Here is a 13,982-nt window from a genome sequence, read left to right as displayed (position 1 = left end):
CGATCCCGCTGAGACGTGGGAGCCTGATGAATCGGCTGAGGCGTGGGAGCCTGATGGCCGGCTGAAGAATGACGTTGGGTGGGCACCTGCCAAGCCCACAGGGGCAAGAAAAATCTCTCGAACCAGCTCGGGTGTGGAAGCACGATGAGCTAGCTGAGGCAGCCCCGGTTCCATCGACGACGGCACCCGGACCCGACATCACCAACAAAAAACAAGGCCTCCCAGATGCTTCCAATTTTGGTGTCAGCATTCCGTGAGGATAGACGCTGGAGATGAGAAGCAGGTACAGGGAGAACATTTAATGAACAACGGACATGAAAAAGGACAGAAACAGCATCTCAACAGGGGAAAAATAATGACATCAATTCTGACACCGGGAATAATGTGAGGAGCAGACAGATAAAGAGGGGGTAATCAACAAAGTACTGGAGTCCAGGTGAGTCCAATATTGCGCAGCCATTGCGCAGCCAATACAGCCATTGTTTTGGGAACAATGGTAAGCACAGTCTGGTATAACCAGGATAGGGGTACTTATGATGAAAGGAGATACACAATATCCAATCGTTGCTGGTCATAAATGCAATGCAATGTACTCAAAACACTTTGTTTTTTGTCTTGAAACTTTATCTGGATGCTAACTACTTCTTCCTCCTGGGGTCTTAGAGTGCAGAGGAACCTGTACAAGGGGATCTCAGAGATCATGGACTTCAGAAATTACATCTCAGCCATGCTAAGTGTTCTGTTTGATAAGGAGACTCTGGGCACACACAGTCTGTAGGGCAGGAGGTGTAACATTGCTAAAGTGTAGACCCAGAAACCTCAACTCCCCCCTGACATCATGAGAGCCCTTCTAAGTACTATACCTTATATCTTTCATATTGCTGTCTATGTTATTCAACGATTATTTAACCAGGTTGTCTCATTGCGGTTGGAGTCATAGCCCTGTGGGGAGTTCTCAGGCAAACTATATACATACTTTGCCTGAGAGGATACGTTTAGTGTGCTTGTAGCAGCAACTACAATGTGGAATCATCTGATGTTGTGACCTCACCTCTACCTCCTGTGACACCATCTGTGACACATGAACTGGCAAGTTGGCATAAGAGATGCCGCTACAATAACTGAGTACATTGACCGGTTCTTCATCTCTGACAAAGTATCAGAAAATAATCAACAACACCCATTTGACCAATCAGAATTGAGTATTTAGCCAAGCCATGTTATAAAGATGGGAAATAGCTAATCAGCAATCCCCCTAATTGATTAACCTTTTTAAGCGCATCTTTGCAAGATCGCTGCAGCTGTACATAGTCCATCTGTAAATAGCCCACCCAATCTACCTACCTCATCCCCATACTGTTTTTATTTACTTTTCTGCTCTTTTGCACACCAGTATCTCTACTTGCACACAATCATCTGCTCATTTATCACTCCAGTGTTAATCTGCTAAATGGTAATTCTTCGCTACCATGGCCTATTTATTGCCCACCTCCTTATGCCTTTTGCACACACTGTATATAGACTCTTTTTTTCTACTGTGTCACTGACTTGTTTATTGTGTTATTTGCTTGTTTATTGTTTATTCCATGTTATTCCATGTGTAACTCTGTTGTTGTCTGTGTCACACTGCTTTGTTTTTATCTTGGCCAGGTTTCAGTTGTAAATGAGAACTCTCAACTAGCCTACCTGGTTAAATAAAGGTGAAAAAAAAAATGAAAAAAATAAATAACTGAGTACAATGACCATGGTGTTTCAAATATTTTCAGTATCTGGCATGATAAGAAGTATTTAAAAAAATGTTTAACACTAAAAAAGCATAAAGCTTAATAATCTAGTAAAGTTTATATGTTGGGCAACTGTGAATACCTTATTGAATAGGATTCAGTACTTCAATTGGAATGAGTGTAATTTTAGAATGTACCTTTCATCTGTTTCAGTTCCCTCTCTGCCAGCTGTCTGCATCTGCGCTCATATTTCAGTTCTGCTTGGAGATGATCCATTTTCATTTTCATCAGGAGAGTTGTGGTGTCGGTTCTCATTCCAGGACTTTGATCATCTTCTTCCCAGAAAGTGATTGGTTCTCCCTGAGAGAGAAACAAAGTACAACACCATGGTGTAAAATACAGTACAGTTAAACTAGTACTGGTATTGAACATGGGCAATAATCCTTACTGATACTGCAGGGTGGAAAAGGGGTAGGGATTCCGTGAAGCAAATTAAATGACATCTGAAAAAGAAATGGACTAGCCAAGAATGTAACATTTTTTTATTATTTTTTATTTATTTCATCTTTATTTAACCAGGTAGGCTAGTTGAGAACAAGTTCTCATTTACAACTGCGACCTGGCCAAGATAAAGCATAGCAGTGTGAACAGACAACACAGAGTTACACATGGAGTAAACAATTAACAAGTCAATAACACAGTAGAAAAAAAGGGGAGTCTATATACAATGTGTGCAAAAGGCATGAGGAGGTAGGCGAATAATTACAATATTGCAGATTAACACTGGATTGATAAATGATCATGTACAGGTAGAGATATTGGTGTGCAAAAGAGCAGAAAAGTAAATAAATAAAAACTGTGGGGATGAGGTAGGTGAAAATGGGTGGGCTATTTACCAATAGATTATGTACAGCTGCAGCGATCGGTTAGCTGCTCAGATAGCTGATGTTTGAAGTTGGTGAGGGAGATAAAGGTCTCCAACTTCAGCAATTTTTGCAATTCGTTCCAGTCACAGGCAGCAGAGTACTGGAACGAAAGGCGGCCGAATGAGGTGTTGGCTTTAGGGATGATCAGTGAGATACACCTGCTGGAGCGCGTGCTACGGATGGGTGTTGCCATCGTGACCAGTGAACTGAGATAAGGCGGAGCTTTACCTAGCATGGCCTTGTAGACGACCTGGAGCCAGTGGGTCTTGCGACGAATATGTAGCGAGGGCCAGCCGACTAGAGCATACAAGTCGCAGTGGTGGGTAGTATAAGGTGCTTTAGTGACAAAACGGATGGCACTGTGATAAACTGCATCCAGTTTGCTGAGAAGAGTGTTGGAAGCAATTTTGTAGATGACGTCGCCGAAGTCGAGGATCGGTAGGATAGTCAGTTTTACTAGGGTAAGCTTGGCAGCGTGAGTGAAGGAGGCTTTGTTACGGAATAGAAAGCCGACTCTTGATTTGATTTTCGATTGGAGATGTTTGATATGGGTCTGGAAGGAGAGTTTGCAGTCTAGCCAGACACCTAGGTACTTATAGGTGTCCACATATTCAAGGTCGGAACCATCCAGTGTGGTGATGCTAGTCGGGCAAGCGGGTGCAGGCAGCGATCGGTTGAAAAGCATGCATTTGGTTTTACTAGCGTTTAAGAGCAGTTGGAGGCCACGGAAGGAGTGTTGTATGGCATTGAAGCTCGTTTGGAGGTTAGATAGCACAGTGTCCAATGACGGGCCGAAAGTATATAGAATGGTGTCGTCTGCGTAGAGGTGGATCAGGGAATCGCCCGCAGCAAGAGCAACATCATTGATATATACAGAGAAAAGAGTTGGCCCGAGAATTGAACCCTGTGGCACCCCCATAGAGACTGCCAGAGGACCGGACAGCATGCCCTCCGATTTGACACACTGAACTCTGTCTGCAAAGTAATTGGTGAACCAGGCAAGGCAGTCATCCGAAAAACCGAGGCTACTGAGTCTGCCGATAAGAATATGGTGATTGACAGAGTCGAAAGCCTTGGCAAGGTCGATGAAGACGGCTGCACAGTACTGTCTTTTATCGATGGCGGTTATGATGTCGTTTAGTACCTTGAGTGTGGCTGAGGTGCACCCGTGACCGGCTCGGAAACCAGATTGCATAGCGGAGAAGGTACGGTGGGATTCGAGATGGTCAGTGACCTGTTTGTTGACTTGGCTTTCGAAGACCTTAGATAGGCAAGGCAGAATGGATATAGGTCTGTAACAGTTTGGGTCCAGGGTGTCTCCCCCTTTGAAGAGGGGGATGACTGCAGCAGCTTTCCAATCCTTGGGGATCTCAGACAATATGAAAGAGAGGTTGAACAGGCTGGTAATAGGGGTTGCGACAATGGCGGCGGATAGTTTCAGAAATAGAGGGTCCAGATTGTCAAGCCCAGCTGATTTATACGGGTCCAGGTTTTGCAGCTCTTTCAGAACATCTGCTATCTGGATTTGGGTAAAGGAGAACCTGGAGAGGCTTGGGCGAGGAGCTGCGGGGGGGCCGGAGCTGTTGGTCGAGGTTGGAGTAGCCAGGCGGAAGGCATGGCCAGCCGTTGAGAAATGCTTGTTGAAGTTTTCAATAATCATGGTAATCAGGGTGGTCATCTGCAGTAACTGTTTGTAATTGATCATCATTAATATATACTTTCTCATCTCTATGGCCGAATGTCCATTCCGGTATTCAGTACTTCTCCTCTATTACCTCACCAAAATTATCCAGAGAATGATCCGATCTTCATCATTTTGACAGAAGAGCCTGTGTTGACACTGATGGAATGTGTTGTTGTTGTTGTTGTTGTTGCTGCCGGCTTGGGTGCCATGTTTCCAGGTGGGAAAACTCCCTGATGGAATATATAACACAGGCACAGAAAGTAAGTACATTTGACTAAATACACAAAACATATTTTCATCAGGTCTGAAGCACTATAATTAAATTGTGTAGTTGAAGAAATAAAAATATACATTTTGAAGCTGTACATTACTTTCTTCCATCAACTTTTAAATCCATTAGTTTTACATTGGGATTAAATTAAAATTGGTTATTGCTACATTGATGATACTGCATTCTCAGCAGCCATAATGAATAATCTTTGTGGACTCCATATCGTGGGTCGTTATCAGGATGTGAACTCTGCGTTAGCAGTTTTGGGTATTTCCTAATAATTGGACAAATGTGCCTACCTCAAGCAACACATTACAGATTTTAACACACCCGATTGCTGCTAAAGTTACCCACCCACCCGTATATCAAATGTTGTTGTTAAGACAGTGACAATCGATAAAAACATTTGTAAGTACATAGAAAAGTACTAACTGGTACTAGCTAGTAGCTAGAGGAAGTGTGTATTTGGTCGCAATAAGAATTTCATTGTGTGTTTGATGGCAGTGAGAAAATGTGCTTCTTTACAAAAAAAAACTAATTAATTCCAATTATTATAGGTTTGTGCTTAACATGTAACCTTCCTTTAAAAACATGATTTAATCATGTTAATTATTTACTTGGTTTAACTGCATTCTGCAAGGAAAAATGTGTCAGGATCACAACTTTTTGGGAAGGGGGGGATTTTGCCCCTGCACTAGTGATGGGTCGTTCGTGAAGAGTCAGAGCCAGAACTTGTAGGTGAAAGTTGGGAGCCGGGTCACATATCAGAAGAATATTTAAAACATTAAGATGTTAATAATTAAAAGATTTTAATGAATAGAATTAACTAATTCAAAGAACGAAAAAGTAAATAAAATAATATAGGCCTAAATGCTCAAGCGCACACACTCGTTCTGACTGTCTACTCAGACAAACAGCCTCACCTGTTGTTCCTGTCTGTCAATCAGACACGCAATGTCAACCATTGAACCAAGGTGCTTGAGGGAGGCCAGAGCCAACTAATTCACAGTCACACGCTTAGTAGCCGAGGAGAGGAAGGACAGCTGTGAAAACAACCGCTGGAAAATGAATGTGGATGCATTTTAATAATGTAGACAATGTTAGAGCACAGTGTAGAATTTGCCAAACAAAATCTCATATAATGCCGGTTCTACGCACAACCTACACCGGCATATGCGAACTGTGCACCCAACTGTGAAGCTAGCTGTAGCGGAGCTTCGAGAAATTAGCGGTCCTGCTAGTGATAGTGGTGGAGCCAGCACCTCCACACGTGGAGACGTATCCACTCAGTCAAGTAGGCCTACTAGTGATAGTGGTGGAGCCAGCAAATACACACGTGGAGACATATCCACTCAAGTCAAGTAGGCCTACTCCGCGACCCACAGCAACGCAGACTGCCTTGGACCAGTTTATGCCAAACGTCTGTCTGTAGCAAAACAAGGCCAAATTGATATTGCATTGGCTAAGATGATTGCCACCGATTTCCAGCCATTTTCGATCGTGGTTTTATACATTATTGCAATAGTCTAAATCCAATGTACACAATTCCAAGCAGGAAAACCCTTTCAAAATCACTTATTCCACAACTGTACGAGAGAAGAAACCGCATCAGCAATATGGTCATAACTGCTGTGTGCTGCTGGTTATAACATGGCAATAAAGAGGAAAGAGAAGAGACCGGTTTAATGTTTGAAGTGAGATGCTGCAGTTTTGCACATTGTTATTTATTTTTCTTTGATATGGTACAATATTCTATTATCATGTTGTTCAGATTGTATTCGTTTTGAATTGTTACATTTATAGGCACTTTGTTTATATACATTAACAAAGTTAGACTTTAAATGCACATGTGTAATAGCATCCTTCTTTTTTTACAATTATTTCAATTTGTGGGATGCCGCAGTTTTGCAAATTGTTATTTATTTTTCTTTGATATGGTGCAATATTCCATTATGCTGTTCAGATTGTATTTGTTTTTAATGGTTAGATGCATGTGCACTTTGTTTATATACATTAAAACGTTTGACTTTAAATGCAAATGTTTAATACCATTATTTTTCATAACAAACCAATGCATTTTTAAGCACATTGTGGTTAAGGTAGAGTATGATTTCATTTGATAATTTAATTAGAATTGTTTTAACACCAATCACAGTCAAACTATCGCAAACTGTTTGACTAGATAAAATACAAAACATATTTTTTTTAAAGGGCCGTTTGGGAGCCAAAAGAGCCGGCTCTTTTTTATGAGCTGAAGCGAACGAGTCGGCTTACTGAAAAGAACCGGAATGACCAGCCCTGCTCCGCACACTTTTCTTGATGACGTTACCTGCATTCTCAGCCAATCACATCTGGACTTTAGTTCCTACTTGCTCGATTGTCCCATGAGAGGTCTGTACTTGGGGGCGGGACAAACCGGGGCCTCAATATTATCTAATTAAATCCTCTATTTTACAACTGAGTTGTGGTATCCATAGATCGGTTGAATTAGAAGAGCCCATGTGGGTTCAATTTTGCATTCCGTGGACGAAATGTGTGCCAACTAGTGTAAAGATTATAACAGTGCCTCATAGTTAATCTATATATTCTTATCATGTCGTCTTTCTTTATAAAGAAAAAAGGACCGCCAAAGGTTTTCAAAAAGAACGAGAATTCAGCAGGTTCAAAACGAAAAGTACGGAGCAAACGTTAACTAGCCACACGTAGCCTAGCACTTAGTTTGCGACCTACGTATTACAATGCTATCTAACACGTAGCTTTCATTTAATCGTTGATGTTTGTTTGTGTTGATGCATTAGAATGATACAGACACAGGAAACAAACTCAAGAAAAAACGAAATTCAAAGCACAATGAAGAAATCTCCAGCGACTCTGAAACAGAAGGGTATGCTAACTTACTCGAGGTGTAGTTGGCTGGCTGGCTGGCTAGCTACGTTGGCTAACAAACTGAATTCCTTTTATGCGTATGCGTGGAAAAACCAGGAGTTGAATCAATTTCTTTATGTAGCCTTTCACTGCACAGAAAACGGAGGGCCAATGTCGAAGAAGAGTTTGATGAGACCCCACAGGAGAAAAAACTACGATTAGCTAAACTTTACCTCGACCAATTGAGGGATGACGGTAAGGGAAGAGCTACTTAACCTATTATCAATTTCAACAAAGCTTTCCTAAAATGGGTAACGTCAGCGTTTTAATGACATTTCATGAATCTGATGCTTGACTGGTTTGTGTTCGTCATGTCTTATCAACAGAAGAAAAGAAGGCAGAGGAGGAGTCTTTTGAGACGGACCTGATTGCTGGAAGACTTCAAGAAGAAGTGGTAAGTGTAACTAGCTACATCATTGTGTTGCTTGTATATAGCCCTAGTAAATGTCACATGAGTTTGGTTGCTGCTATTTATCTCATAGATTTCCCCCCTCAGCTTGAGCAGAAAGGACAGCTCCAATGGATGGTTGCAAAAGATGTGAGTACCTTTGTTTTGGTGTCTCCCGTAAAAGCGCGCTGTGCTTGTCCATCATTCACTCTTTTACTACTTAGAATGAAACTATGTATATATTGCATTCTAAGTGGTATACTATTATGGATATTGGAACATGGTGTGCTATGACTTTTCTAAGTTGTCAGTCCTCTTCATGTGTCCCTATGTTGTCATGGTCTCCAGCTCCTGCCACCAGATGTGTCAGAGATTCGTCTGTTGAGGTGCCAGTCACCTGTCTGGTCATCTCTCCCGATGACCAACATGTATTTTCCACTTCCAAAGACTGCTCCATCATCAAATGTGAGTCCGGAGAATATTTTACTCTCTTCGCCAAAATAATCTGAAATATGTTTGTTGTACTGAAATAGAATGTTCAAAATCAGTTGCATGTGACCTAGAATGCAACACAGTCAAAGTGAACTTACTCATGCATTCTCCCGTTGTCTTCTCTAACTGCAGGGGATGTTGAGAGTGGTAAGAGACTTCATACGATAGCTGGTGGGAGGAAAGGAACAGAGGATTGCCATGTGGGACATACGGCCCATGTCCTATGTATTTCTATATCATCGGATGGCAAATACCTGGCTACTGGTGGAGACATGAATAAGTTGATCATGATCTGGGAGGCAGCAACATGTAAACACCTGTACAAGTTTACAGGACATAGAGGCCCAGTATCGGTAAAATATACTCCCTTTCACACCTTCCCATATTATTTTTTTCCATCTGCTTTTATTCTTGCTTTCTCATCCTTTAATATTTACCTTCACAAACGGTGCCATCTCCTCCACAGGGCCTATCCTTCAGGAGGGGCACCCATGACTTGTACAGTGCTTCTCATGACCGCTCCATCAAGGTATGGAACGTGGACGAAAACGCCTATGTGGAGACACTGTAAGTAGCTGAATAGTAATGTCTATGTTTTGGCATGTGCTTTGTGTTTTATTGACCATGTGTCTCCCTAGGCTTGGTCACCAGGATGTGATCACAGGGCTGGACAGTGGGAGTAGGGAGCGCTGTGTGACTGCAGGGGGGAGGGACCGCACTGTGAGGGTGTGGAAGATCGCTGAGGAGTCCCAGCTAGTGTTCCATGGCCATGAGTGAGTCCCCCTGGTCTCCTTCTCTGTGTTAAGTCAGTCTCACAACACTGTATAGGCCTAGTTTGTGTTGGTCTTGGAGAGTCTATTATCCTTGTGTGTTAACATACTGGTAATGCTCCTCCCACTCATTTTCGCTATTCTCTCTCTCAGGGGCTCCATCAACTGTATCCAGCTCATTAATGAGGAACACATGATAACAGGCGCTGATGATGGGTAAATGTGGATTTATACTCCACTAGGTGTCGTTGTACTCCACCTCTAGCAGTTCTGCAACCACTTTGTGAGGGAATGGTTCCTTACAAATGTTTTCATTAGTCTAAAAAGCTTTCTCTCGTCCTCCCTCCAGCTCTGTCTCCCTGTGGAGTGTGAACAAGAAGAAGCCTCTTAGCATGGTGAAGGCAGCCCACGGTCGGCATGGTGACTCGGGACTGGAGCAGCCCTACTGGGTAGCGGCCGTGGCAGCTCTGCAGAATTCTGACACCGTAGCCTCAGGTACTAACGGCTGTGAGAGTCGCCAGCTTTATAACAGTTCCACACTGAGTTTACAGAACCAAAACTCTTTCATAATATTGAGTTGTCAGAGTTAGAACTGTTATAATTAGATAAGGCAATTTTTTATCGTTCTGACATAGATGTAACTTATATTCAACAATCAATGTACACTGAGTATACCAAACATTAGGAACACCTTCCTAATAGGTGTTACCCCTTTCCCCCAGAGCAGGCTCAATTTGTCGGGGCATGGACTACAAGGTGTCAAAGCGTTCCACAGGAATGCTGACCTATGTTGACTCAAACTTCCCACAGATTTCCAAGTTGGCTGGATGTCCTTTGGGTGGTGAGCCATAGTTGATACACACAGGAAACTGTTGAGTGTAAAAAATAAACAGCAGCGTTGCAGTTCTTGACACAAACCGGTGCACCAACTACCATACACCATTCAAAGGCATTTTTTTTTTTTGTGTAGCCCATTCACTCTCTGAATGGCACACATACACCATCCATGTCTCAATTGTCTCAAGGCTTATACAGTTGAAGTCAGAAGTTTACATACACCTTAGCCAAATGCATTTTTAACTCAGTTCACAATTCCTGACATTTTAATCATAGTAAAAAATCCCTGTCTTAGGTCAGTTAGGATCAACACTTCATTTTTAGAATGTGAAATGTCAGAATAACAGAGAATTTGTTTTATTTCAGCTTTTATTTCTTTCATCACATTCCCAGTGGGTCAGAAGTTTACACTCAATTTGTATTTGGTAGCATTGCCTTTGAATTGTTTAACTTGGGTCAAACATTTCTGGTTGCCTTCCACAAGCTTCCTACAATAAATTGGATGAATTTTGGCCCATTCCTCCTGACAGAGCTGGTGTAACTGAGTCAGGTTTGTAGGCCTCCTTGCTCGCACATGCTTTTTCAGTTCTGCCCACACATTTTCTATAGGCTTGAGGTCAGGGCTTTGTGATGGCCACTCCAATACCTTGACTTTATTGTCCTTAGGCCATTTTGCCACAACTTTGGAAGTATGCTTGGAGTCATTGTCCATTTGGAAGACTCATTTGTGACCAAGCTTTAACTTCTTGACTGATGTCTTGAGATGTTGCTTCAATATATCCACATACTTTTCCTACCTCATGATGCCATCTCTTTTGTGAAGTGCACCAGTCCCTCCTGCAGCAAAGCACCCCCACAACATGATGCTGCCGCCGCCGTGCTTCACGGTTGGGATGGTGTTCTTCGGCTTGCAAGCCTCCCCCTTTTTCCTCCAAACATGGTCGTTAAACATGGCCAAACGGTTCTATTTTTGTTTCATCTGACCACGGGACATTTCTCCAAAAAGTACCATCTTTGACCCCATGTGCAGTTGCAAACCGTAGTCTGGCTTTTTTATGGTGGTTTTGCAGCAGTGGCTTCTTCCTTGCCGAGTAGCCTTTCGGGTATGTTGAAATAGTTGTTTTACTGTGGATATAGATACTTGTGGACTTGTTTCCTCCAGCATCTTCACAAGGTCCTTTGCTGTTGTTCTGGGATTGATTTGCACTTTCTGCATCAAAGTATGTTAATCTCTAGGAGACAGAACGCGTCTTCTTTCTGAGCGGTATGACGGCTGCGTTGTCCCATGGTGTTTACTTGCTTACTATTGTTTGTACAGATGAATATGGTACCTTCAGGCATTTGGAAATTGCTCCCAAGGATGAACCAGACTTGTGGAGGTCTACCATTTTTTTTCTGAGGTCTTGGCTGATTTCTTTTGATTTTCCCATGATGTCAAGCAAAGAGGCACTGAGTTTGAAGGTAGGCCTTGAAATACATCCACAGGTACACTTCCAGTTGACTCAAATGATGTCAATTAGCCTATCAGAAGATTCTAAAGCCATGACATAATTTTCTGAAATTTTACAAGCTGTTTAAAGGCACAGTCAACTTAGTGTATGTACACATCTGACCCACTGGAATTGTGATGCAGTGAAATAATCTGTCTGTAAACAATTGTTGGAAAAATTACTTGTCATGCACAAATTAAATGTCCTAACCGACTTGCCAAAAGAATAGTGTGTTAACAAGAAATTTGTGGAATTGTTGAAAAACACATTTTAGTGACTCCAACCTAAGTGTATGTAAACTTCCGACTTCAATTGTAAGTCCTTTTAACCTTTCACCTCCCCTTCATCTACACTGATTTGAAGTGGATTTAACAAGTGACTTCAGTAAGGGATCATAGCTCTCACCTGGTCAGTCTCATGGAAGGAGCCGGTGTTCTTAATGTTTTGTATACTCAGTGTATACACCAAGCACGGCAGGACTATTGACACGTTGCCTCGGCTGTGAGTCCTATTCACTAACCTTACTATACACTGTCTCTTCTATACACACACCCTGTGTGAGTTATTTAACAATCAACCCCAAACTTCCACCACCTTGCTATAATGCATACTGTAAATCTACGTAGTGTGCGTAGGAATATCAGCATGCTCGCATTCATAGCAGACTTGGATATAATTTCGGAATTGACCGCTAGTATTTACTTGTCCAATTGATGATTCTGTAATTGAACAACGGTAGTCTCGTCACTCTGCAGGTTCCCACACCTCTAAGGTGCAGCTGTGGAAATGTGGTCAGGGGTTCCGTCATCTGGAGCCTCTCTTCAGCGTCCCTGTGGTAAGCAAGTCGCAGCTACACTGCTCCATACCTAATACACCTTGTGTTGTGTAGCATAACAATATGTGGGTAGCACCATTGGCTATAATTCAAAGATTAAGCATTGGGCCTATTTATATATGTGTATGAGGAATTGCCTAGTAAGAGTGTTCTGCACTAAAACATCTGTCTTCTCAATACGGCATATTCGTTTTCTTTTCGTGTAGATTGGTTTTGTCAACAGTCTAAAGTTCTTCAGTTCTGGGAAGTTCCTGGTGGCAGGAGTAGGATAGGAGCACAGGTAGGTACCCACCTACTTGCCTGTCATACAGAGATATAGCCCAGAGCATACTTACTAGCATTATAGACTGACTTGTTGATTGATCATGTAATCAGTGTCTACCCTTTCTTTAAACAGACCTGTTTTCAATATTCTGTATGTAAGTAGTTGCCATGAGGACTGTTGTCCAGGTGGTGGCACTGTTATTTCACCCTCAAATCCTTAAGACTGCCTCAGTGGCAGTGATGGCATTACCTACTTTCCTTCTTACAAGATTGAATGGCTTCTTATGTACCGCATAAGCTCTGTTTTCTCAACCGTCTTTGTTTTTGGTAAAATGGTTGTTGTTTTCAGGCTTGGTCGATGGTGGAGACTGAAAGAAGCGAAGAACGGACTCTACATTATTCCTCTGAAACGATGACAAGAAGAGGTGAATGGAGAAAAGAATGGGGGGTAGCTGATCTGTGTATGCCTTAGAATATAATATGTTTGACATTTTTTGTAAATTATTTTGTAAATTAAATTCTTTCCAGAAATAATACTATTTGTATTACTGCATAACAATTAACTACAGTAAATGGTTTGTTAGAAAACAACTTTCATTCTATTTTAAATCTCATTGGCGTGTTGTGTCTGCATCTAATATGAGTCTGTGCTGTTGGTGCCTGTATTCGCTCAGCTACACAGCTTGTGGACTGTAGATTGAAAAATCCCCTGTGATTTGGTTATTTGAAAATGAAATGATTTAACAACTTTTGTGTCACCAGAGGTTGAGTTAATGTAGGATTCTGTGTTCTTCATGCAAAAAAAGAGAACACATCTGGCTGCATTTTTGTAATAGCAGATCTAAAATGCTTCAACTTTGGTCAGGGTTTATTACAACTCATTAATGTAAAAGGAGTAGTTTTGTGCTATAGTTGCACTTCTCCACTTGTATGAAATTTGTTCTCATTGGATCACCAGCGGGTCATTTCCTCAGGTGTTGTTTTTCTCCGGTAGGAAGTTTAAATGCAAGATTATCTACAAGCAAAACATTTATTAATGTAGCTGCCTACATTTTATCATAAACATTAGAAATTGATGGACATTCATGCTAAAATAAATCTTTCCTTTTCATTTTAAGACAGTTTACTTGTGGCTGCTAGCCAAACAGCGTTCCGCTTCTGTCATCTGACAAACTATTTTCTGCCAAGTGTTGCAATAATGTATTATGTGTGAAAAACTAGTGGCATGCTCCTTCTCTACTGGATCAAAACACTATTTACTTTAAATATGAAATGGTTTAAAATGCATATTTCCAATCTCAAGTGAGAAGGTTGAACTCTTTGGAATATAGGTGGTGCACGGACCATAGCTTTGGTGGCGTAGCCGATAGTCCCCA

The 13,982-nt window shown here is 41.7% G+C and overlaps 1 long non-coding RNA gene and 1 pseudogene across 1 annotated transcript; one reads left to right on the top strand and one right to left on the bottom strand.

The window, feature by feature from the left end:
• LOC135527096 (uncharacterized) lies at positions 1–4,515 on the bottom strand. The gene is made up of 3 exons (XR_010453406.1): positions 4,426–4,515; positions 1,922–2,084; positions 1–266 (listed from the first exon to the last, which is right to left on the bottom strand). It is a non-coding gene; the product is annotated as an uncharacterized LOC135527096 (long non-coding RNA).
• A 2,483-nt stretch (positions 4,516–6,998) lies between these two features.
• LOC135539752 (U3 small nucleolar RNA-interacting protein 2-like) lies at positions 6,999–13,681 on the top strand (annotated as a pseudogene).
• Positions 13,682–13,982: the final 301 nt, after the last annotated feature.

The sequence above is a fragment of the Oncorhynchus masou genome, chromosome 5 (assembly GCF_036934945.1).
Source record: "Oncorhynchus masou masou isolate Uvic2021 chromosome 5, UVic_Omas_1.1, whole genome shotgun sequence".
Lineage (NCBI taxonomy): Eukaryota > Metazoa > Chordata > Actinopteri > Salmoniformes > Salmonidae > Oncorhynchus > Oncorhynchus masou.
Note: the sequence above shows the minus strand (reverse complement) of the source record. Positions and strands in the feature narration are given on the sequence as shown.